Source organism: Lathyrus oleraceus, chromosome 3 (assembly GCF_024323335.1).
Source record: "Lathyrus oleraceus cultivar Zhongwan6 chromosome 3, CAAS_Psat_ZW6_1.0, whole genome shotgun sequence".
Classification (NCBI taxonomy): domain Eukaryota; kingdom Viridiplantae; phylum Streptophyta; class Magnoliopsida; order Fabales; family Fabaceae; genus Lathyrus; species Lathyrus oleraceus.
The window spans coordinates 95,145,189-95,171,582 of record NC_066581.1 but is presented as its reverse complement, the minus strand read 5'-3'; the positions used below and the strand labels follow the sequence as shown (position 1 = coordinate 95,171,582).

General features: G+C 39.0%; 1 non-coding gene across 1 annotated transcript; it reads left to right on the top strand.

Moving 5' to 3' along the window:
• The first annotated feature begins 18,663 nt into the window (after positions 1 to 18,663).
• On the top strand, positions 18,664 to 18,770 carry LOC127133195 (small nucleolar RNA R71). The gene has a single exon (XR_007807186.1). It is a non-coding gene; the product is annotated as a small nucleolar RNA R71 (small nucleolar RNA).
• The last annotated feature ends 7,624 nt before the right edge of the window (positions 18,771 to 26,394 follow it).

Below are 26,394 nucleotides of genomic sequence, written 5' to 3'. Positions count from 1 at the left end.
CTTAGGTCAAGCATAGGTTGACGTAATCCGATAGCATTACCAATCATGGTTATCAATCCGCCTATTTGAATTGGTGCTCGTTCATCTAGGATAAGGCGGTCAAATTTCGCCAACATAAAAGTGGCACCATTCACAGGACGGTTCTGGGAAGCACAAAACATGATGAAGAGTTCATCACGTGATACTGTAGTAATATTTGACTTCTTCCCAAAAAGGGTGTGGGCCAGGATCTTATGGAAACAACGAAAGGCCGGGTTATGTATGTTTCCAGAGAGAAACTCATGTTCCTCGGGGTCGTCATTTTCAGTCAAGCTTCCCCAAAAATGTTCAAGTTCTCTATATTCAAAAAGGTCTTCTTGGCTCATTGTGAATGTATCAAAAGAGGTAGGGAAACCTAAAAGGTTGGTAAAATCTTGAATGTTAAATTGATACTCCATGTTGAACATTCTGAACTGAATGAAACCTCTGCTTATTCCTTTTCCATGGCTGGGTAGATAGATCAGGGAGCTAAGGAATTCTAGCGTTAGTCTCCGGTAAGTGACAAATTATCTTCGGATAGGAGTGGTTTCCCACCCTATTTGACTCAGCAAATACATGACACTCTCTCTTAGTCCAAGGGCAGTCATTGCCCAATCATCAGCATACAAACTAGGTAGCATCTCTCTCTGCTAGTTCCTCAAACTTTTGTTTCTGAGCTTTCCCTCTGAATTTGATACCCATACGATCAATTTATCCCATCAGGTTAGTGTTAGCTAGAGAAAAGAAAAACAAGAGTTTTAGTCAGGATTTGGCCAAATGCCGAAAGAAGAAAAGAAGACAAATTTTATAAGTTAAAATAAATTAAGAATGAATACTAAATAAAATTTAAAAGAATAATTAAAGAAGAAATAAAAATAAAAATATTTGTGGGTTGTCTCCCACGAAGCGCTTTGTTTAATGTCGCAAGCTCGACATAAAAACTATCAAATATAATCTATAAATTCTGGAGGCATTACGTCTAAGTGCAGGACTTGCGAATCTTCATTGTTCTCTGCATAGTGATAATGTTTTAGACGCTGCCCGTTTACGATAAATGGTTCCATAGATTTGCCTTTAATTTCCACAGCTCCACTAGGGAAAACATTAGTAACTTGGAAAGGGCCTGACCATCTAGATCGTAGTTTTCCCGGGAATAACTTAAGCCTAGAGTTGAACAAAAGGACTATATCGCCTTGTTTGAAGATTTTTCTGGATATACGTTTGTCATGCCATTTTTTCGTTCTTTCTTTGTAGATTTTGGCATTTTCGTAGGCGTCTTGTCGATGTTCCTCTAATTCGTTTATGTCAAGAATTCGCTTTTCACCAGCGGACTTATAGTTTAAATTTAGATTTTTAATAGCCCAGTAGGCCTTATGTTCTAATTCTACCGGGAGGTGGCAAGATTTTCCATAAATAAGCTTAAATGGGGTTGTCCCTATGGGAGTTTTGTAAGCGGTTCGATATGCCCATAAAGCTTCCGGTAGTTTCGATGACCAGTCTTTCCTTGAGGTGGCGACTGTTTTTTCCAATATTTGTTTGATTTCTCTGTTAGACACCTCCACTTGTCCACTGGTTTGAGGATGGTAAGGTGTCGCTACTCTATGTCTTACATCATACTTAAACAGTAATTTTTCGAGTATCTTAGATATGAAATGCGATCCACCATCACTGACTACTATTCTTGGGACACCAAATCTCGGAAATATTATATTCTTAAAGAGTCTAGTTACTACTCGTGTGTCGTTTGTTGGAGAAGCTATAGCTTCAATCCATTTTGATACGTTGTCAACCGCTACGAGTATGTACTTGTTACCGAAAGAAAGTGGAAAAGGTCCCATGAAATCTATTCCTCACACGTCGAAAATCTCTACTTCCAAAATGCCCTTTTGTGGCATCTCGTCACGTCTAGATATGTTTCCTGTGCGTTGACATCTATCACATTTCTTGATAGCCGTATGCACATCCTTCCATATGTTTGGCCAATAAAGGCCGGCTTGTAGGATTTTGGAGCAGGTCTTGGATGTACTTGCATGTCCACCATAAGGAGCGGAGTGACAGTGTTGGATTATATTTTCTATCTCTTCTTCAGGTATACACCGACGGAAAATACCATTGGGGCCTCTTTTGAAAAGTAAAGGGTCATCCCAGTAATAATGTTTTATGTCATGGAAGAATCGTTTCTTTTGTTGGTAAGATAAATTAGGTGGAACTATTCCGGCAGCTAAATAATTGACGAAGTCAGTGTACCATGGTGTAACACATATAGCTAAGGTGGTCTCTACCTGTTTATCAACTTTATTTTCTTCCAAAGTAGCTATAAGTTTATCGTACGAGAAATCATCGTTGATCGATGTTCTTTCCGGTTCCAGGTTTTCGAGTCTAGAGAGGTGATCTGCTACTACGTTTTCAGTTCCTTTCTTATCTTTGATTTCCAGATCGAATTCTTGTAGCAACAAGATCCACCTTAGGAGTCTAGGTTTAGCATCCTTTTTTGTTAAGAGGTACTTAATGGCGGCATGGTCAGTGTAAACGATTATTTTAGCTCCGACCAAGTAAGAACGAAATTTATCTAGTGCAAAAACTACTGCTAGAAGTTCTTTCTCGGTTGTGGCGTAATTCATTTGTGCTTCATCTAGAGTTCTACTTGCGTAATATATGACGTGAAGCTTTTTATCCCTTCGTTGTCCTAAAACAGCGCCCACGACGTAATCACTTACGTCACACATTATTTCGAATGGTTCATTCCAATCCGGGGTCTGCATTATGGGTGCGGAGATCAATGCTTGTTTAAGCGTTTGAAATGCTTCTAAACATTTATTGTCAAAGATGAATTCAGCATCTTTCATTAATAATCCGGTCAAAGGTTTAGTTATTTTAGAGAAATCTTTAATGAATCGTCGGTAAAAACCGGCGTGTCCTAAGAAGCTTCGTACTTCTCTCACAGTTTTCGGAGGTTGAAGGTTTTCGATTACTTCTATTTTGGCTTTATCTACTTCAATTCCTCTATTTGATATGATGTGTCCTAAAACAATTCCTTCTTGTACCATAAAGTGACATTTTTCCCAATTAAGTACTAGGTTTACTTTTACATATCGCTCTAGAACTCTTTCTAGGTTTTCAAGACATTCTTCAAAGCTTTGTCCGCATACGGAAAAATCATCCATAAATACTTCCATGATATTTTCGAGAAAATCGGCGAATATTGCCATCATGCACCTTTGGAAGGTTGCGGGAGCATTGCACAAGCCAAACGGCATTCGTCGATAAGCGAAGGTACCAAAAGGACATGTGAATGTTGTCTTTTCTTGGTCATCAGGATGAATTGGTATTTGAAAGAAGCCTGAGTAACCGTCTAGATAGCAGAAATGAGAATGTTTTGCTAATCGTTCTAACATCTGGTCTATGAATGGTAAAGGGAAATGATCTTTTCGAGTTGCTTTGTTTAGTTTCCTATAGTCAATGCACATTCTCCATCCCGATTCGATTCGTTTGGTTATAGTTTCTCCTTTTTCATTTTCAATAACTGTTATACCTCCTTTCTTTGGTACTACGTGTACAGGACTAACCCATTTGCTATCAGATATAGGATATATGATACCTGCCTCTAATAACTTTGTTACTTCCTTCTTCACTACCTCACTCAGGATCGGGTTTAGTCTCCTCTAATGTTCCCTAGAGGTTTTACAGTCTTCTTCTAGCATGATGCGGTGCATACAAATAGAAGGACTTATTCCTTTAAGATCGGTGATGTTGTATCCTAGTGCGGTTGGATATTTTCTTAAGATATGTAGGAGTTTTTCGATTTCGAGTTTTCCTAGGTCTGCATTAACTATCACTGATCGTTCAAGTTCTAAGTCTAGGAATTCATATCTCAGATTTTTGGGAAGTGTTTTCAGGTCGAGGGTTGGTTTCTTAATGTAAGACCCCAATTTTGTCCCTAAGATCCCTCATGGCATCATATCATATCATATCATTGCCTCAAGGATCATTGTGCACCTTTGCCTTCCTCCTGTGGGTGGGTTGTCTCTTGAGTGTGGTTTCTTGATCACCAAGCATGTTTTGCATTTGTATATCATTGCTTTTCATTTTTTTACTAACCAAAGTACAAAAATATTGTCATCTAACCTTGTTACTTGCAGATGAAGCAACATTATGTCAAACCAGTCAAAGGCACTCATTGAGCAATAGATGGTGGCCATTCTGAAGAATTTGGGCACCATGATCATTCATCAAGAGTTCATATGAACCATGACATCATTTTGAATCAAGATCTCAAGTGGTAGAGGCTTGGATTTCATCTGATCACAGCTGGGTCAACTGAAACCCTAGAAAAGTCAACACAAGTCAACTGTGCATTAAATCAGGGATTTGAAGGTGGGAGATGGTTTGAGTGACCTTATTCATGTCCATACAAGTCTCATATAACATGTCAAACATCAACATTGAAGGATTTGAGGTCAGATGAAAAGTTTCCAAAAATAGTAAGTGACCTATAATTTCAAACTGCCAAAAATGGAAAGGTCTTCTCCTCAAATTTACATCATCAAGAAAGCAACAAATCAAATTTTGTCCAACATGAAAGTTGAAGATCTTGCTCTCACCTTTCCAAAAAGTCCAAGAACATCCATTTCTCATTTGTGGTTGGCAAGTTATGATCAAATCACTATCAAGGATTTTTGAACTTCAAGCTAGCATAACTTTTGCACCAAATGGCCAAATCATGTGGTTCTTTTTGGAGAAATTTTCTCTTGATGTGCACTATGATAATCATGCATCACATTTCATTAAAACTCATCATAAAAAAAGTGCATTTTTCACTTGAATTAATTTGAATTTTGGAGGGAAATCTCCAATTTAAAAATATATGCATTGCCATTACATTTTTCCATTGCATTTGATTCAAAAATCACATTTTTGAGTGCATTTTCATGCAGCCACGAGTACTGTAGCATGCCATGCACATGTGAGGGTATTTTGGCCAAATTGCATAACACTCCCATTTCACTTAATCCATTGTATTTTGCTTAATCATGATTAACTAGCTTGATTAACAGGTAGTATATAATCCTAAACATAACAGAAAATCAGTAACAACAACTTCACATTTTCAGATCTAAAGTTTTCATCTCAAAAATTCTCTCAAACTTTTCATCGAGTTCTTCATTTCCTTGGCTTGTTTCTTGGTTTGTTAATGATCCATAAGCATTGGTGAAGATCTGTTGAAGGAAGATTGTGAAGAATTCTTGGAGAGTTGTGACTGTTGAAGCTTGTGCATTCCCATGGCAGTTGGAGATTTCATCAAAATCAAATGCTGCTGAGCTGAAATCCTTCATCCATTCATTCAATATAAGCTTGGAGAACATCTGTTTCGACTTGGAAAAGCTTGAATCACACGAATCCACTTCTGTTTCTCCAGCAAGGTCAGTTTTCGATGGCTTCAATTCTTGAAATAATCATATGCCTCTTGTAGATCTTGGAACGTAGATTACACTGAACTTTAGATCGTGAATTTTCATGTTGTTTTGAGTTAGTTATCATGATTTAAATTTGATAGTTGGAACTTATTTTGCTCGATCCGTTTGATATGGTTAGATTTAGGTCAAATTGATGCTGGATATGTGATGTGTGTTGAATGACGAGTTCAATGATATATACTTTGTAAATTTCTGTGCACATTGGATCTTGATGATGATGAACATGATGAATGTATGATGAACAGCTAGGGTTTCGCATTTCCAGAATGTTTTGATCTTGCCTGGCCGAGTTTGCATGTGTTTTTGTGTTTCCCGCTCATGTATTGGACCATTTGTTAGCTCCTGATTGGCCAGCGTTTCATTTAAATGGAACGCGGCGTTTTGACATGGCGCCATTTTCAAACGCACACGCGGTTCGATTCCGGACCCAAGCGTTTTACATTTTGGCTTTTATTTTTTCTTCACTTATGCCATACTTGTTCATGCTATGTCTTTCATATGATTTTAATTTTTCTCTTCATAAAAAAATCATAACTCCTAAAATACTTGTCCAATTCACATGAATTTTTTTCCATAATGATCCTCACCATGTCTATTATTTTATGGTGATTTTTCCAGAATTTGTGCTCGGTTGAAAATTGTTTTAGCCTAGGGTTTGTTCTCACATGTCATTTCTTGCACATTGCTTGCCATTTCTTTTGTGAAATAATGATGATTGATCCAATGGAGCTGAAAATTTGCATGTATAAATTAGAGATCCTAATTGACATTTTGGCTTTGAGTTTGCTATTTTTGCATTTCTGGTTTGTGAGATATGATATGACCATTGGAGGTGTGACAATGTGTGTCACACCATTTCTTGTCCAATTTGCTGATTTTATTTACCATGCCATATGAACTTCAAATAATCTGAATTTTTGCATGTTGTTGCTTCTGGATGTTAGGTTTGAGCATGTTTTTGTATAGAATTGTTTGATCCATTTCCTATTTGTTTGAGATTTTCTTTGCTGGTTGGTCATAATTGGACTTTTGTTGAGTGTTCAACTTCCATGATTTGTGAAATTCTCATGCATTATCATATGGACTTGAAATTTTGTACATTGATTCTTAACATGTTGAAGTTCATTATGGTTTTGGTTTGGATCATTTATATTATGTCATTTCTGTTTTAGAATTGCCTTAAGTTGATGCACCATTTGTGGCCTTGTTTGAGCTTGTTTTGCCTTGCCTTGACTTGATGATTTTAATTGACATGCTTCTACTTATTCAAATGCCATGATTTTTGGTGTGTTGATCATTTGATGTGTTCTGTTTAGGCATGATTTTTCTTGGAATTTATTGAGCCATTTTTTATTTGAGTTGAATTGGTTCATTCTGTTTACTCCAATGTGATTCCAATATGCTTACTTTGACATGATTTGTTTGTGAAATGGATTTGGTGCATAGTTTTGATATGGGACCAATTGGATGATGTTCTTATTTGATTAATCTTGATTCTTGAAAATTTTCATGTTCTGTTTTGGTCCATTTCTCTTTCTTTGACCCTAGGCCTTGGCCTAAGGGTTTGCTTCTCATGTTTGAGTTTGTTTTCAGGTTAAGAAGCATATGGCTTTAAGGAGATCAATTTGCATATCTTGAGTTGGTTTGCTTGATTGTTATGAACTAACATTGACTTGTTTTGTAGGATGCTTTGGCTCATTTGAGTTGAGCTTGTGCTTTGCACAATGTAGCCTTGATTGTTTGATTGTACATTGTCTGTTGACTGTTGGTTTATCTGTTTGACTTTTGTGACTTGAGTACTGATTGAATTGGATTGTTTTCAGGTACCTTAGTTGCTATAGTTCATTGTGAACTTGCTTTTTCTTTGCTTGATAGCTTAAGCATCGAGGTATAACATCTCTTCTTCATGTAGTCTGGAAGACCTAGTCTGTTACTTGGCCAGGCACCTGTCTGAAGTCCTCCTTAAGAGGCAATGTTTGTGAGTGTTTATCTTTGTCCCCAAGCAGGAAAAGTCCTTTTGATAAGGCAATTGGTAGATAAAAGAGATGTGTAGTCCATCTCCTACTATTCTGTGTTTCAATTATCATAGTGGTTGATGTAAATCTTACCCTAGTAAGGTGTCTTCCCTTTGATTGTAAGTCTTCCATAATTATTATAGGGTTAACCCCTTACTAGTATGTTGAAGTCGTCCTCGTATGGTGGATTGTTGATTCAGGTTGAGTGTTCTCCCATTGGTAATGAAAAGCCTTAGTGCTCTTGTTTTAAAATGAACCCACGGATATTTTGGAAATCTTTTAGCCGAACTACGGCGTTTTGATCCTTTACCTTTGTATGGAAAGGTACGTAGGCAACGGGTTCATCCGTTCAAACACAAAAACAATAAAAATTGTACATTCTTTTCTCATCATCCCAATCATGTTTGCACAATATGTCATAAACAAATAAACATTTTCATTCAACAAGTGTGAAAAGGGCTCCCTAGGAGTACCTAGGACGTTTTGGGTGCCTAACACCTTCCCATTGCGTAATTTACCCCTTACCCAGACTCTCTGATCTTTTCATTAGTTTTCTATGTGTAAAACTTCTTAGGCTTTTATTCGCTTTTTAGCCAATCCTTTGGATAAATAAAAGTGCGGTGGCGACTCGATTTCTTTGTATGCTTTGCTTATGGTTTAATCAATAAATCATATAGCGACGAATACACCGCTACAGAAAAGTGGCGACTCTGCTGGGGATATGGATTAGACCTTCCCTGGTGGTTTTGCCTACTTTTCACCCTTGTTGTGTGATATTTGTTTATGTGTTATTTGACATATTTTTGTACAATTTGGGATAACTGTATTGATTGTAATGTTTGAATTGCTTGATATACAATTGATGTTTGCTTTGGTGATCTCTGTGAGATGAGTTCTATACCCGAACTCGAGTGCACTCTAGGATAGGAGAATGGCGTAGTCTTGTTGACTGGTGTGGAGTATTCCTTAGCCAGTTGACTTGCGAGCCCATTCACTTGGTGGAGGTCATGTTGGATTAATAATGTCACACAAGTTATTTGTGCTTAGGCATTATTCTTTCAATCATGTGCCTTAGAAGCCAAGGACCGTAGTTTACCAAGCCCATCTTGGCCTATTTTTAGGACGTAGTGCAGAGGTCGTTCAGATGTCAGATCTGATGCGATTGTTACGCGATACTACACTCATAAGAGTCTCTCTTGAGAATATTTTTGGAATACGAGTATTCGTTTCTCCGATAATATCCGAAAGATGGGACGATAATTATGGGAACCTCTGGTAGAACATGTCTGGCAGGTTTAAACCCTAGTACACTCCTTTGGGTGGTTCTTAACCGAGACTCCATGCTCGTGACTCTCAGCAAACCCGTGATTTGTGGTTGAGTCGTTCAGACACCCTTAATATCAATGGAACTTGGGCGTCGATAAGGTGAAAACCATAATCCGTCAAAATGGATGATTGATATTAAGGATGATTGAGTCGGTTCATGTACCGTTAATATCAATGGAACTTGGGTGTTGATAAGGTGAAAACCATAATCCACCAAAATGGATGATTGCTATTAGGGATACAATGAGCTTTCCCATGACCTTTGTTTGGTGTGAATTGCTTGATCCTTGAGTGTGATTGTTGCATTCATGCATTCATCTGCATTCATGTCATCAGAAAAAAGGAAAATTTTCAAGGAACTTAAAGGGTTTATTTGCAAAATTTTCAGACATGGAAAGACCAAAAAGGCATACAAAGAAGTACAGCTTTAGACAGCCTGATGTGAAAGAGTTAAGGAATCTGACATCTTATGTATTAGATCCCTTGGGTTTCAAAGCTCGCTATGGGAAGCTTCTGCCTCTGTTGACTACTAAGGTTGATGAGGGATTGATGCGTACTCTGGCTCAGTTTTATGATCCTCTGTATCACTGCTTCTCTTTCCCGGACTTCCAGCTGTTGCCTACCTTGGAGGAGTATTCTCATCTTATTGGGATCCCGATTCTGGATCAGGTGCCGTTCAGTGGCTTGGAAAGTATTCCGACCGCTCGAGAGATTGCAAACTTGTTGCACATAGATGAAGCGTTGATTAAAGCTAATCTGACTACCAAAGGTGGAATTCAGGGTCTTCCTTCCGATTTCCTCATCGCTCAAGCTACCGTTTATGGGAAGGCCAGGAGTGAGGATGCCTTTGAGGCTTTATTTGTATTGCTCATCTATGGTTTGGTATTATTCCCCAACATCGACAAATTTGTGGATGTGAACGCCATTAGGATCTTCTCAGTTCTTAATCCCGTTCCGACTCTGTTGGGTGATGCCTATTTCTCTTTGCATCTGAGGAATGAAAAGGGTGGAGGAGTTATTGTGTGTTGTCTGCCCTTGCTGTACAAGTGGTTTATTTCGCACTTGCCGCAGACAGTTGCTTTCAAGGAGAACAAGGGATGTCTACGGTGGTCTCAGAGACTCATGTCTCTCACTAATGATGATATCTCTTGGTATGATCGCGTGTATGATACTGTGCAGATCATTGATTATTGTGGTGAATTCCCTAATGTGCCTCTTCTTGGTACATGTGGTGGGATCAGCTACAACCCTATACTAGCACGTCGTCAGCTTGGGTTCCCCCTAAAGGATAAACCTCATAACATTCTGTTAGAGGGTGTATTCTTTCAGGAGGGTAAAGATCCCCAAGGCCTGAAAGCCAGATTTGTCCGCGCTTGGCGCAAGATCTGCAAGAAGAGTAGGAATGAATTGGGTCCGAAGAATTGCATTGCTTTGGAGCCATATACTTCTTGGGTCAGACAGAGAGCTACTGTATATCTGATGCCTTATGATCATCCGAGACCTACACCTATGGATGTGGCTGGGCCTTCAACCCTCCCCACCCAAGATGTAGAGGAGTTGAGAGAAGAAGACCTTTCACGTGCTTGGATCCGTGAGAGAGAAGAGTTGCTTCATCAGCTGAAGGAGAAGGACGCTCTGATTGAGTTTCTCGAGCATCAGGTGATCGATGATCCCAATGATACTTGGACTTTTCTGCTTCCTCAGTCTTCCAAATTCTGGAAGAGGAAGTATGATCGACTTGCGAAGGAGAAAGCGGACATGGAAGTAGCCTATGAGAGAGAGATCAAGAAGCTGTGTGCATCTCGTCTTCCAGCATCCCGAGCTTCTAGGGATCCATAGGATGTTTATTTTCCTTTTCTCTTTGTAATGATCAAAAATGCTGTACTTCTTTGTTCAAAATATATTGAATGAAATATTTTCCATATGAGATCAAAATGCTTTAAATGATCAAAAATTTGCAAATAAATGCCCTAAAAGTTCCTTGAAAATAAAACAAAGCATATGCACAAGCACTTCATGCATCATCTTGCATAAGCAGGTGTCGTTCTTGGTCTTCTTGTCTGTGGCCTAACTCTGTGCTCTTCATTTATTTTGAAGACAAGCTGACTCACCGGTACTATACAAGAGCCAATTCTGCCAGAGTAATGGATCAGTTGGAACAAGAGAACCGTGAACTAAAAGAAGAGGTCGCCAGACTTGGCGCTTTGATGGAGCAACTCCTTGCTGCCCAGAATCAACCTTCTCAACCTCCTGCAACTCCTCCCCAGAGGACGGTGATATCAGAAATTGTAGCTCCGACTGTGCCAGCTGCCAGTGCTCACTTTGTGCCACATGCTATGCCAGCCGGGTTTCCTTGGGGAATGCCTCCGGGTTTCATGCCTGATATTCCTGCTCCAACTTTTGCTTCTATGCCGGCATCTAGCCCGGTCCTTGCTGCTGCTCCTCCTGTCGTGCATACCATTCCTCGGGTAGACGACACCATCTATCATTCTGAGCCGTCTGAGGGCCCAGATGTCAATGAGAAGATGGAGGCTATGAATGATCATATCCTTGAGTTGCGAAAGGAATTGAAGACTCTCAGAGGGAAGGATCTGTTCGGCAAGTCTGCTGCTGAGCTTTGCCTTGTTCCCGGTGTTAAAATTCCGATCAAATTCAAAGTGCCTGACTTTGAAAAGTATAAGGGGAACACCTGCCCTCTTGCTCATTTGGTCATGTACGCCAGAAAAATGTCTACACAAACAGATAATGATCAACTTCTGATCCATTATTTCCAGGATAGTTTTTCCGGAGCGGCTCTTCGTTGGTATATGAGCCTTGATAGTGCAAACATCCGATCCTTCAACGATCTTGGCGAAGCCTTCGTCAAGCAATATAAATACAATGTTGATATGGCGCCTGACCGTTATCAACTCAGGGCCATGTCCCAGAAGGATAAGGAGACATTTAAGGAGTACGCCCAGAGGTGGCGAGAATTGGCTGCTCAGATTACTCCTCCGCTAGAAGAGAAAGAGATGACTAAGATCTTTCTGAAGACTCTTAGTTCTTTTTATTATGAGCGGATGGTAGCGAGCGCTCCCTCTGATTTCACCGAGATGGTGAACATGGGGATGCGACTGGAGGAAGGAGTCCGTGAAGGACGATTGGCTAACGATGAGAGCTCTTCTAAACGGTATGGGGCGTTTAAGAAGAAGGATGGGGAGGCACATGCTGTGCAGTCCCATGCCAAATCCAGAAGACCCTCTGTTCAGAGGAAGCCTGCACGTCGTGCAAGTAATCAGCACCAGGTGGCTCATATAGCACCTGTTTTCAGGGATAGTGCGCAGTATCAGCAGCATCAACATCAGCAACCACAATATCAGCAACAGCACTGTCCACAGCAACAGGCTTACTAGCCTCGTGGCAGCACAACCAACCAAGCTAATCTGAACTATGATAGGAAGAAGATCAGTTTTGATCCGATTCCTATGTCATACGCCGAGTTATATCCTTCCTTGTTGGAAAGGAAGCTGGTTACTCCAAGGGATCCTCCTGTTGTGCCTGCAAATCCTCAGTGGTGGTATAAGCCAGACCAACACTGTGTGTATCACTCCGGTGCTCCGGGTCATAACATAGAGAACTGCTTTCCGTTGAAGACTAAGGTGCAAGACCTTATGCGGTGTGGCATCCTGAGCTTCGAGGACTCAGACCCCAATGTTACTAAGAACCCATTGCCCGCGCATGGGAAATATGTGAACATGGTCCAGGGGTGTCCTGGGAAGTATAAAGTTAAATATGTCAGTCATATTAGACAATCATTGGTCGAGTTGCATCGCTTGCTGTGTCAGTACAGCCATATGGAGCATGACCATGACAAATGCCACATCTGTTCTGTTAACCGTTTGGGTTGTCGCCAAGTGCGAAGAGAGCTTCAAGAGCTATTAGATGAAGGAACCATAGAGATTCTTCAGAACCGCAATGTTGATGAAGATGAACCAGAGGTCAATTTGATATCTCCTGTGTTCAAGCTGCCCGAGCCTGTTGTCATCCGTTATGATGGCAGCAAGCCGAAGGTCTCTCCTTCACTAGTCATCAAGCCTACAGGCCCTGTGCCTTATTCTTCTGATCGAGCTGTGTCGTTCAGATATAACCCCGTTGCTGTTGAAGATGGGAGAGAAGTGTCGTTGCCTTCAACTTCTGTCACCAACATTGCTGACGTAAGTGGTTTGACCCGGAGTGGTCGTGTGTTCTCTGCGCCTAAGCCTCAGGCTAGGGCTGTTGCTTCTGATTCTGCCGAGTGTCCGGTTGGGACGGCTGTTAATGTTCAGAATCCGGCACCTGTTGCCAAACCCTCCTCTATACAAAAGACTCCTGATTCTTCTGTTGGCCCGAGTGGCATTGTGAACGAAGAATGTGATGAGATGCTGAGGCTCATCAAAAAGAGTGAGTACAATGTTGTAGACCAGCTTCTACAAACGCCATCCAAGATCTCTGTATTATCTCTGCTGCTGAATTCAGAACCCCATAGGGAGGCTCTGCAGAAAGTTTTGGACCTGGCGTATGTTGATCATGATGTCACTGTAGAACAGTTTGATAGTATCGTTGCAAACATCACTGCTTGCAACACGTTGAGTTTCTGTGACGCTGATCTCCCTGAGGAGGGAAGAGACCACAACATGGCTTTACACATTTCTATGAACTGTAAGTCTGATGCCATGTCCAACGTGCTGGTGGACACTGGATCATCTCTAAATGTATTGCCAAAGACTACACTCTCTCGATTGTCATATCAAGGCCCTCCTATGAGGCAGAGTGGTGTTGTTGTGAAAGCGTTTGATGGGTCGTGTAAGACTGTGATTGGGGAAGTTGATCTCCCAATCAAGATTGGACCAAGTGATTTCCAAGTTACCTTCCAGGTTATGGATATCCACCCATCATATAGCTGTCTCCTTGGTAGACCATGGATTCACGAGGCTGGCGCCGTGACATCCACCCTACACCAGAAGCTGAAATTCGTGAAGAACAAGAAACTGGTTGTGGTAGGGGTAGAAAAGGCTCTCCTGGTTAGCCACCTGTCTTCTTTCTCGTATATTGATGCTGAGGATGAAGTTGGAACTCCGTTCCAAGCTTTATCTATTGATGAACCAATTGAGAAGAAATCTCATTCATTTGCTTCCTACCGTGATGCGAAGCTGGCTATTGAATGTGGTGCAGTTGCTGGTTTGGGGAAGATGATTGAGCTTGAAGACAACAGATCCCGAGCTGGCATTGGCTATTCCTCTGGGGCATTCAATGAGAAAGGTTTGTTCAAGAGTGCGGGATTCATCCATGCTGATCAACCTGAAGAGGCTGCTGCTATCTTGGAAGAGGATGTAGAGGATCTGAACAATTTCATCATACCTGGTGGTGTCTGCCATAATTGGGTCGCTGTAGATGTTCCTACAGTCATCCATAGATCAGAGTAATTGTTCACTTTGTTTAAAACCCTTCTCCCATGCCAAAAGGAGAAGTGATGACATTGTTGGCAGCATATATACAATGATGTTTTCATTCAATTAATGCATTGTTCAACATTTGTTTTTCCATTTGTTTTCACTTTTTTCTTTTTGCATGAAATCAGTGATCACAAAAAACCCATAAAAACAAGAATAAAAGCAACATTTTCATCTACATAATGATTTGCTTGCTTAAATTCTAAAGTTTTTACTAACCTAAATCATTATGCAGGTTGATTCTAAAACCCATTGAACATAATGATCCAACTCCATCTCCCAATTTTGAATTCCCTGTATTCGAGGCAGAGGAAGATGATGTTGAAGGGATTCCTGATGAGATCACCCGTCTCCTTGAGCACGAGAAGAAGATCATTCTGCCGCACCTTGAAGATCTGGAAACAGTCAACTTGGGGTCTGAGGATTGTGTTCGTATGGTGAAGATTGGGGCACTTCTTGAAGAGTCTGTCAAGAAGAGGTTGATTGAGTCGCTACGAGAATATTCCGATATCTTTGCTTGGTCATATGAAGACATGCCGGGTCTAGATACAGATATTGTGCAACATTTCCTGCCTTTGAAGCCTGAGTGCGTGCCTGTGAAGCAGAAGCTCAGAAGAACTCATCCAGATATGGCAGTGAAGATCAAAGAGGAAGTTCAGAAGCAAATTGATGTGGGGTTTCTGGTGACTTCTACATATCCTCAATGGGTGGCCAACATTGTGCCTGTGCCTAAGAAGGACAGAAAAGTCTGTATGTGTGTTGATTACAGAGATTTGAATAAAGCTAGTCCGAAAGATGATTTTCCTCTACCACACATTGATATGTTGGTAGACAATACAGCTAAATTCAAAGTCTTTTCCTTTATGGACGGATTTTCCGGTTATAATCAAATCAAGATGGCACCCGAAGATATGGAGAAGACAACATTCATCACACCTTGGGGAACATTCTGTTATCGAGTGATGCCCTTCGGTTTGAAGAACGCCGGAGCCATGTATCAACGAGCTATGACTACCTTGTTTCATGATATGATGCACAAGGAGATAGAGGTCTATGTTGATGATATGATTGCTAAGTCCCGAACGGAAGTTGAACATGTTGAGCATTTATTGAAGCTTTTTCAGCGTTTGAGGAAGTTTAGACTTCGCCTGAATCCGAACAAATGTACATTTGGAGTCCGTTGTTATTGCTAAACATTGGTTAAGTTTGTCTTCTACACGATAGTTAGACAATTTGTCATTCTCTAACTCTGTTTCTTTTATGCATTCATCGATGATATCCATGAAGTAACATGTGTCTTCTATTGCAGGTGCTTTCAAAAATTTGGAAAGAATGAACTCAATTTTCTCTTCTCCTACTTCGAAAGTGAGTCGTCCTCGTTTTACGTCTATGATCGCACCGGCGGTTGCTAAGAATGGTCTTCCCAATATAATGGGTGTAACTTCATCTTCTCTAATGTCCATAATTATAAAATCGGTTGGAATGTAGAGTTGTCTTATGCGCACGGGAACGTTTTCAAGAATTCCTACAGGATATCTAACAGAACGATCTGCTAGTTGCACAGACATTTTAGTTGGTCTTAATTCTCCCATTTCCAGTTTCTTGCATATGGATAAAGGCATAACACTGATATCGGCTCCTAAATCGCATAAGGCTTTATCTATGACAAATTTTCCTATGTGACAGGGTATAGAGAAACTACCAGGATCCTTAAGTTTTTGAGGCATATTCTGGATTATGGCGCTACATGAAGGAGAATTGCGATCCAAAACGCAGCGGAAATTAAAATTTTCTCCTTAGAGATCCTTACGAATGGTCATGATCAGTGATAGAATATTTACCTCGTGTGACGATTGAAACCTTTGGTGCAGATCTCTTGTGACGATCAAAACCTTTGATGCAGATCCACGGAAACGATCATGAACGTTGAACGATGACAACGTCTCTACTCAGTCCACACGAACGGGTTCCTTCAATCTCAGTGCTAGCTGGTACGAATGAAGGCTTTGAGTGAGAGAGAGAGAGAGAGAGAGAGAGAGAGAGAGAGTGAAAACGAAAAGAATGCAACCGCAAATTTTTGCTTCTGCACAAGGGTTCTATTTATAGAACCACTTGTGTGGGCTTCAAGCTAAAAGCCCACTTAAGTGTATTTTGGCCCATACCTTATAATATGCCCAAAATCACTTAAGCCCATGGTACCTTACCATATTTCGTATTCTACTCAAGTACACCGTACCTTACGATGTTCTATAATTCACTTAAGGGCACCGTACCTTATGGTATTCCTTAGTTACTCTATCTCTCATCAATCCGTCCTTTGTGTGTGACCCTGTAGGTTTTCGTGACGTTGGCAATTATATTAAATCACGCATTTAACATAATAAACAGTGAGCGGTATCTAGCAACACATCACTGCTACCCAAGACACGAAAATGTCATGTGATCTGACAAAACCATCTGTGATAATACTTATGTGTATAATTATCCTTTTGCCCTTATGTCTATATTGAACACAAGGTATAGACCGTGTCATCCTTGTCCAGTTCAATATTGGGCCCATAGACATTTATCCTGTTACGCAGGATGGGCAAATTCCATCTAGGACACTCATGTCCCTCAGCATGCTTTGTGGAGTACCCATCAACTGTCTTTATGGTTATCCAGTTACGGACAACGTTGGATCAGCAATAAAGCACTCGACTCTACATCTAGGATCCATAGTGGTTTCAGGTCGAAGAGTGGTATACACTATTATCACCATGAGAATAACTTATGACACTTTGCATAACTTTCTATATAGTATTCTCATAGCGGGTCAATCCGGTATAAATATTACTCCTAATATTCATACCTATGTTTAAGACTTGATAACTCTTTATCCATGATCCATGAGATGTGATCATCAGTCTACAAACATAATAGTCTTAATGCTTTAATGTTATCCCACTTCACACTAAAGCTCGACTACGGATACTTTAAGAATAGTGTCCTTATGTTTAATGTGTTCTCATGATTAAGTCACACTTAATACATCAAACAGACTATCTACTCCAGGGACTTTATTAATCAACCATAATAAAGAAAATGCCTTTTATTATTAATAAATAATTCGATACAAGTACCAAAAAGTATTGGCCTCTAGGGCTTACACCAACACTACATTCAGTAGTGAGTGTAACGGTTTCGCTATCTTCAAGTTTCCTTTTATTAGAAAGAATTTCTTTTAAGAACTTAGCATATGAGGGCATCTGCGTAATAGCTTCTGTAAACGGGATTGTGACGTTTAATTGTTTCAGTAGGTCAACAAATTTTTTAAATTGGCCCGCATCTTTGGTTTTAATAAGCCTTTGAGGGTAAGGGATAGGTGGTTTATATGGTGGTGGAGGTACATAAGGTTCTTTCTTTTCTACGGTTTCCTTATTACTCTCTTCCTTTTCCTTAGGTTTACTTTCTTCCTCAGTTGACTTTTTAGAGTTTTGGTTTTCCATCCTTGGATCAGACGGTCCTTCTACTTCCGTTCCACTTCTTAATATGATTGCATGAGCGTGGCTTTTCGGGTTAGGTTGGGGCTGTCCAGGAAATGTACCAGTTGGGGCAGCAGTAGGCGCTTGTTGTTGAGCTACTTGTGAGATTTGTGTTTCTAGCATTTTGTTATGGGTAGCCAGGGCATCTACTTTACTTACTAGTTGTTTAATTTGTTCGCTAGTGTGTACATTCTGGTTTAAGAAGTCCTTATTGGTTTGCTGTTGAGAAACTATGAAGTTCTCCATCATGATTTCCAAGTTGGATTTCCTAGGAACGTTATTGTTAGGTGTAGATGGGATCGACTTTTGATATCCCTGAGGTATAGCTGGGGCTTGATTGGGAGCTTGTCCTGGTGCGTATAAAGCATTATTACTCTTATATGAAAAATTAGGATGGTTCTTCCAGTTAGAGTTATAGGTATGCGAGTAGGGATTTCCTTGAGCATAATTCACTTGTTCTGCTTGGATTCCTGTCAGGAGTTGACAGTCTGCAGGAGTGTGACCTTGGATTCCGCAGACTTCGCAATTTTGAGTTGCGGCAACCACGGTGGCTGGAGGTGATACATTTAAACTTTCAATTTTCTGGGCCAGAGCATCCACTTTTGCATTAACATGATCAAGGCTGCTTATCTCGTACATGCCACTTTTCGTTTGAGGTTTCTCTACCATTGTTCGATCGCTTCCCCACTAATAATGATTTTGGGCCATGCTTTCGATAAGTTGATAAGCATCGGCATAAGGTTTATCCATAAGCGCACCACCTGCGGCGGCGTCTATTGTTAACCTTGTGTTGTACAAGAGACCATTATAGAAGGTATGAATTACTAACCAATCCTCTAAACCATGGTGTGGACAAAGTCTCATCATGTCTTTGTATCTTTCCCATGCTTCGAAAAGAGACTCGTTATCTTTCTGTTTAAATCCATTTATCTGGGCTCTCAACATAGGTGTTTTGCTTGGAGGAAAATATCGGGCAAGAAAGACTTTCTTCAACTCATTCCATGTGGTGACTGAGTTGGAAGAAAGAGACTGAAGCCATCTTCTAGCTTTATCTCTTAACGAGAAAGGAAAGAGACGAAGTCGAATTGCCTCTGAAGTGACACCATTAGCTTTAACAGTATCGGCGTATTGGACAAATACGGATAAATGAAGGTTTGGATCCTCGGTAGGATTTCCAGAGAATTGATTTTGTTGCACTGCTTGTAGCAGCGAAGGTTTAAGTTCGAAGTTGTTTGCTTCGATTGCGGGTGGAGCAATACTCGAATGCGGCTCATCTTGCGATGGAGCGGCGTAATCTCGAAGAGCACGAGCTGGTTCTGCCATCTCGGGTATCGGCGAAGGAAGAAGATTTTTGAGGTCGGGCACTTCGATAGGAGGGAGATTGTTTGCAGCACGATATTCCCGAATTCGTCGTAAGACTCGGAGATATAGTTCAACGTCGTTGATCCGTAAGTAAAACGGCTCGCCTTGTGAGCGAGTGTGTGGCATACAAATCAACGAAAGAAAAAAAGAAAAATAAAAATTGCCTTAGTCTCTACAGCGTAACAGAAGAGTTACGATATCGACTAAATAAAAGTCCCCGGCATCAGTGCCAAAAACTTGATCGCGACTTTATGAGTCGATTTGGGGTACTAACTGCAAGTGCACAGTTCTATCGCGTAGTTTTAAAAGATATCGATCCCACAGGGACTTATGAATCGATATACCATTTTCTAAGGTTACTTCGTAAAGCTAAGGCGGATGATACTTTGATTGTTTGGGGGAAAAGTAAAACTAAAATTAGATCTAAATTAAATATCAATTAAGCGGATATCGGTATGTAGTTCGTCGTAATTAGGGAATCAAATCTTCGTTGGTTTATTGGTTTTAAAATAAATCTTTTCAGTAGACACTATTGATTAAAAGCCTTTTCTCAAACTCTCGCTCTGTTGACTAGACCATGACTTTATATTAACGTAGCTGTCACTTATTAGTTAAGTCCAAAATCACTTTTTGAAAACAACAGAATCTATAGAAACATTTTTTAAGAAAACACTAACCGTTTAAACACCCTCGTCTCAAACTCTCGCTCTATTGACTTAGATTATATAATTAAACTTAAATGCTTAACTCTCGTCCTCACATTTAACCTTTAAAAATACTTTTTGAAAAAGATTAGAATTTAATTAACTCTAAAAATTGCTTTCGCCCTGATTTAGAATTAATGTCCAATTTACACTGTCCAGTTAAAAACTCAAACTTTCGTTCTATTGATTTTAACTTCTTTATGTCTTTTACTCTCGTACAAAAACTTTGGGATTAACCCTGTAAATTGAGACCATAAAAAGAGTGACTTTATTTTTAAATGAAATTAAACCAACTTAGTTTTGATTCCTTCATTCCGCTTACTTTACATACCGATATCTAAAATACTTAGCCGGACATGCTAAACGGGTCTAAACAATCATCATGCTTAAATAAAACCATCTCAGGCAAACAGTATAAATAAACAGCAATGCAGAGCATATATAAATTAAAATAATAAATTAAAGAACCTGAATAATTAATAGCAATCTTGAACACTCCACCACAGACCGGTTGGATTTGTTCTTGAACTCTTCAATCGGACAGGAAAATAAAAGCGAAGGAATAAAATACTATGATCTAACGTAAGGTTAGATCCAGTAAAAGATACACAATAGTTTCCGGTGTAGAAACTATTGTGTGAAAAATTAATTAAGTGTTTGAAAGATTGACTGGAAAAGAAAGAAATAAAAATTGCTAATAAAATAGAAAGCTGTAGAAAAGTAATGTTGTAAAATATGCTTGCACGGAGGAAAGAGACGGGGGCTTCAGGGTTGGATAAAAGCAACTATTTATATTAATCCACTTTTGTAACGGTTTCCAAAAATGCCTTCCGTAAGTAGTCTTCACGTTCCAAGAGTCAAGCGGAAGAATAGGCTTCAACGTGCCTCTGTTGCGCGTTAAAAGCCAAAAATATAGGAGAGGGGTGTGACGTTCGTCACACCATGTGTTACGCTCGTAACACAAGGTAGTAGGGCGTGACGCTCGTCACACCATGTGTGGTGGTCGTCACAGCTTCAGCGCTCCTGGCTTGTGATTGTGGACTGGGCTTTAGTGGAATTTGCTTCTCATTATCTTTTTGCACCCCCTTTTCTTCCTTTTTCACTTATGCTTCAAATAAGTTACCTGAGACAAATAGAAGGAAAAATACCAAGTAATATCGAATAAAATGAAATAAATCGAAACAAATAATAATATAATTTAATTAAATTGAGTCCAAAAATGTGATATTATTTCATGTTATCATAATGCATGTCCCTAATTGGAAAGTTTCATGATCATTTTTCAAATTCACATTACATGGCTTCATGTTATTGTTGCAGCATCATTTGAACTTGATTTTGGACCTGTTTACATCATTTCATGGGCCTTGTGCATGCCCATGCAAGCATGCATGTTGATATTGCTATTTTTGGAATTTGATTGAAAGTGTGTGAAAAGCAAGTGTGTAGGCTATAAATACATTGCCCTTGAGCTCAAAATGAGGACCTTATGCCCCAACTTTGATCCTGTAACTCCCTACCCTCCATTGATAGGATAAACTTGAAGATTTCAATTGAAACCGAGTTTCAATTTCACTTCTGTTTTGAGACTAAAACTCCAAGAGCCCAAACCATTTGATCATCCATTTCACTTCCTGCAAGCTGGTAAAAGTAAGTCAATCCAAATCAGAAGCAAGATCGAGCTTAATTGCATCAAATCGAAGGTGAATTTTTTGATTTTTATCTTCTTCGATTCTCCCTCAATTCTCCACCATTTTGCTTGTTCTTTGGTTGTCTGAAGACCTACCAATGTAGGCAACAAGATTAAGTTGCTTTTAGGTCAAATCGAAGCAACTCAGTTCATACTCCTCAATTTTCAATTCCACGTATCTCTCTATATAGTGAGAATTGGAAAATCTGAGGGCAGATTCGAGCTCATGGCGTTTTTCTCTTCAAATTAGTGTGTGCATCTCTTATTTTTATGAACTTTGATGGTGGACCAGTCCGATGAGGTCCACCGAAGAAGATGACCGGAGCCCTAGCTCCGGTGATGTGTTGGCATGTTTCCATCCATCTAATCTTGCTCGAGCATTTTAATTAGAACCCTTGGTTTTAATTACCCCTATTGTGACGCGTTGACTTAAGTGTTTAGTGCACCCCTAGCGCGTGGCCATCAGATCTGCCACCTCAATTAATGAGGGAGATCTGATGGCCCATGTTTTTTTCCTTTTATTTTAATTATTCTGATTTTAGTTTTAATTAGCCTATTTTGTTTAATTCATATTAAATCTATTTTTAATCCAAAAACTATGGGAATTTCACCAAAAATCTTTAAATATTTTCCTCTTTCATATTTTGAACTAAAATCATTTTTTGGATTAATTTTGATATTTTATGTGAATTAAATAATTTTGGACTTGTTTTTAAATATTTTTAAATACTTCTGATTTTCCAAAAATTCTCAAATTTTTTGTCTAAGGCCCATTGACCTTGTTTGACCTAGCATAAATTCACTGACAATTTATTTGGTGATTTGAAGGGATTTGAGGTTTGGTCCTTTTTAAAATGCATTTTAATTCATTTTTAATTTTGTTTTTAATTGTTTAATTGTTTAAAAATATTGTTGAGCCATTTGATTGACCTTGTGTTGTTTGACTTTCTGTTTGACCTTGATCATGGTTGATTTGAACTTCCATTTGATCAATACTATTGGATTTAGGGGGTTGATGAAATGTACATTTCATCCCTCAAAATGAATGGATAGTATTGATCAAATGAATTTCCTCCTATGATAAATTTGGATTTCTATTTCCCATTCCCTCTTCATCTTCATCCCTTCTTCTTCCCCAATCCATCATTAACCAATGATTTCTCTACAATCCAAATTGCTAGTTGATTCATCAATGACCTTGTGTCAGATGAATCAACATGATCTTGGTTGAGATATGTGCATACCACTTTATTTTTATGTGTGGGATGTTTTAGGAGCTTGGTTCTTTGTACCATGTCTCTAAATGTATTAACACCAATATCTTTATTGTCCGATTTCAGATAGTTGTGACTTCTACATAAGTCCAATTACGATTGCTTAACATAGACCTAAATATATCCCAAAAGGCATAACATACTTGTAAGTGAGATTGTAAGTCTTCCATTCTTCATGGCATTGTGTGAAGACTTGATCTTTTTTCCATTCATGAGAGCTAGTGGCATACTTGTTGATTTATCCAAGTTGGAACCCTTCTCATGGATGATGTCTTGGTTCATATCTTCATACTTGTGAATGAATGGTTGAGTGTTCTCCAAAGAATGACTTAAACAAATTAAACTATTCACTAACATTTGACTAACTCCCTTTATTATATTGCTTTACTTTCAAGTCATTTACCTAATGCAATTTAAATTTCAGTACCTTTATCATTCATTGTCATTTACATTTCATGCAAGATGTTTATGTTTCAGTCCTTTTCACTTTGCTCACTTGAGCCATATCTTGTTATTGTATATATTGTGTGCTTGTGATTTTGCTCTGTTTGTGGTCTTAGGATCTTAAAATACTTAATAACAACAAAAACCCTTAAAAAATATCTTGGTGGACTATTGGACTTGATCTGGACTTTTGGACTTAGAATAGGCAATATTCCCATGATTTGAGTACTTGGCCAATGCCACTATTTGAGAATGAGTTATCCTTGACCGTGCCTTTCATCTGATGCAAACCCTGAGTGCACTTGGTTCATCTGTTACTTTGGCTTAGTGCTTAAAGTGACATACTGTTATTATTGTTGATGTATGATGATTGTTTCTATGAGTCTGTCACAAGGAATATTTTCATCTGATACATTTGAAGACATTGAGTACTGCTAGTTATTGGAGTGCTTAGTGGGATGTTATGGCTATCTTTATTTTATGCCTTGGTCTTCATATTGATTGCTTGGATGTTGCTTATGCTTATTGCTTGCTTAAAAAGTCCAAAGGAAATGGATTTCTATATGACATTCTTGTCTTATGGATTGCTTCCTATTGGTCAGATCTTTTCAACTCTTAACTTTTTTTTTGTCTAGGGTAGTCCCTTCATCTCCTCTCACTTCTTTAATTTAAAAATCTCTCCCTCTTTTCAAAACCCTATTTGCTTGTGATTTCCAACTTAGACATGTTGTAATGAGTAGAAACTTTGGTCTTATGCTAATGAATTTTAAAACTTTTTCTTTATCAAATTTGTGAATAAACTTAAACATATTGACATTAATTTCAAAAGACAAAAAGAATTAACAACCTCATTCAAGTCTTTGGCCTTTTTGTGCCTTTTTCTTTTAAATATTTTGTTAAAACCAATTTACCAACTTCTTTGAAATATTTACCACGAACTACGGGGTTTTAATCCCTCATTTTTATGTTGGTACGTAGGCATAAGATCGAAGGTCTTGTCCAACACAAAATATAATTAATGAATTCTTTTCTCATCCCCCCATTCCATTTTTATCAAACATCTTTTCGACCAAAACACTTGCACACAAAAAAGGGTTCCCTAAGAGTACCTAGGACACTTTGGATGCTAATACCTTACCTCTGTGTAACCAACCCCCTTACCTGTAATCTCTGACATTTTATTAGTTTTGATTTGAAAACTTCTTATCCTTGGGTTTTGTTCGTACTTTTCCCTTTTCCTTTAGAAACAATAAAAGCGTGGTGGTGACTCTGGTTTTATTGACATCAAGTTTATTCGTAGCTCGATGGTCATGAATTTACCGCTACAATGTTCTAGTGGATGAAAGCAAATGTTGGGATTAGAGTCAAGGGTCAGTTTAACAGGAGTCAGATACAGTCACAACTGTGTTTGAAGAAGACTAACAAACTAAAGTCCAAACAAATCAAAATGAAGAACCACCTGAGAAAAATGTTAGAAGATCGACTAGAACAAGAACTAAGTCGACAAGACTAGCTGGATATGAGAGATTTCCAGATCAGATAGTCGATGCAGATGGTGACTTAATAGAAGAAGCGATGATGATGATGGTTGAATATGAACCAATCAATTTGGATCAAGCCATGAACGATTCGAATTGGTTAGTAGTCATGAAAGAAGAACCCAAGTCATCGAGAAGAACAAGACCTAAGAGCTTGTTGAAAAGTCAGTCAAGAAGCCAATTGATGTAAAGTGGGTTTACAAGATGAAACAAAGGCCGAATGGAGAAATTGTCAAGTATAAGGAAAGGCTAGTAATGAGAGGTTTTCTGCAAAAACCGGGTATCGATTTCGACAAAGTCTATGCACCTGTTGCAAGGCTAGAGACAATTAGAATTATTGTGTCGACAATAACATACATAGGGTGGAAGATACATCAGTTGGATGTAAAATAAACATTTCAGAATGGACCTTTGGAAGAAGAAGTCTATGTCAGTCAACCAGCAGGATTCGAAATCAAGGGGCAGAAGTCAAAGGTGTTCAGATTGAGGAAAGTGTTGTATGGCTTGAAGCAATCTCTAAGATCTTGGAATAAGAGAATAGACGACTTCCTGATCGAAGTAGGTTTCATAAAGTGTGTCTCGTAATATGGAGTGTATGTCAATGATGAAGACAGGGTCAGTCAAATCATCATATGCCTGTATGTAGATAATTTATTGATTACAAGTGTAGATGAATTCGAGATAATAAAAATTAAGACAAAGCTGATGTAAGAGTTTGAAATGTCCGACCTAAGGAATTGTCATATTTCTTAGGGATGGAGTTTAAAGACACATGCGAAGGAGTGTTCCAGCATCAAAATAAGTATGCCGAAGTTATCTTGAAAAGATTCAAGATGAGCAACTATAATGCATCTACTACACCATTAGAAACTAGAGTAAAGTTGAGGAATGAGACAAATAATGAGTTTGTAAGTGCGATAATGTACAAACAAATCATTGGATCCTTGAGGTATCTTTGCAATACCAGGCTACACATTTGTCAAAGTGTCAGATTGTTAAGTAGATTCATGGAGATACCCCAAGGATGTTATCTCATTGCAGTTAAAAGGGTGTTAAGATACATAAAGGGTACGATTGATCACGGCGTGTTGATGCCAATGCAGACGAAGACCAACATAAATGCAGAAGTATATGGCTACACTGATTCTGATTTTAGTGGAGATCAAGACAAAAAGAAAAGTACTGCAGGATACATATTCATGATTGAAGGCGCTCTAATGTCATAGAGCTCAAGGAAGAAAATCATTTGGCTTTGTCATCGTGTGAAGTTGAGTACGTGGTTGCATCATATGCAGCATGCCAAGCAACATGGATAGAGGTGTTGCTTGAATAGCTCAAGTTAATGGAACCTAGGAAAATGAAGTTGTTTGTCGATAACAAGTCAACTATCGACCTAGCGAACCGTCCAGTGTGTCATGGTAGAAGTAAGCATATAGAGAGGAGATATCATTTTTTGAGGGATCAAGTCAACAAAGGAAAGCTTGAACTTAAGCATTACAAGACAAAAGTGCAACTAGCTGACATACTCACCAAACCCCTGAAGAAAGTCAAGTTTGA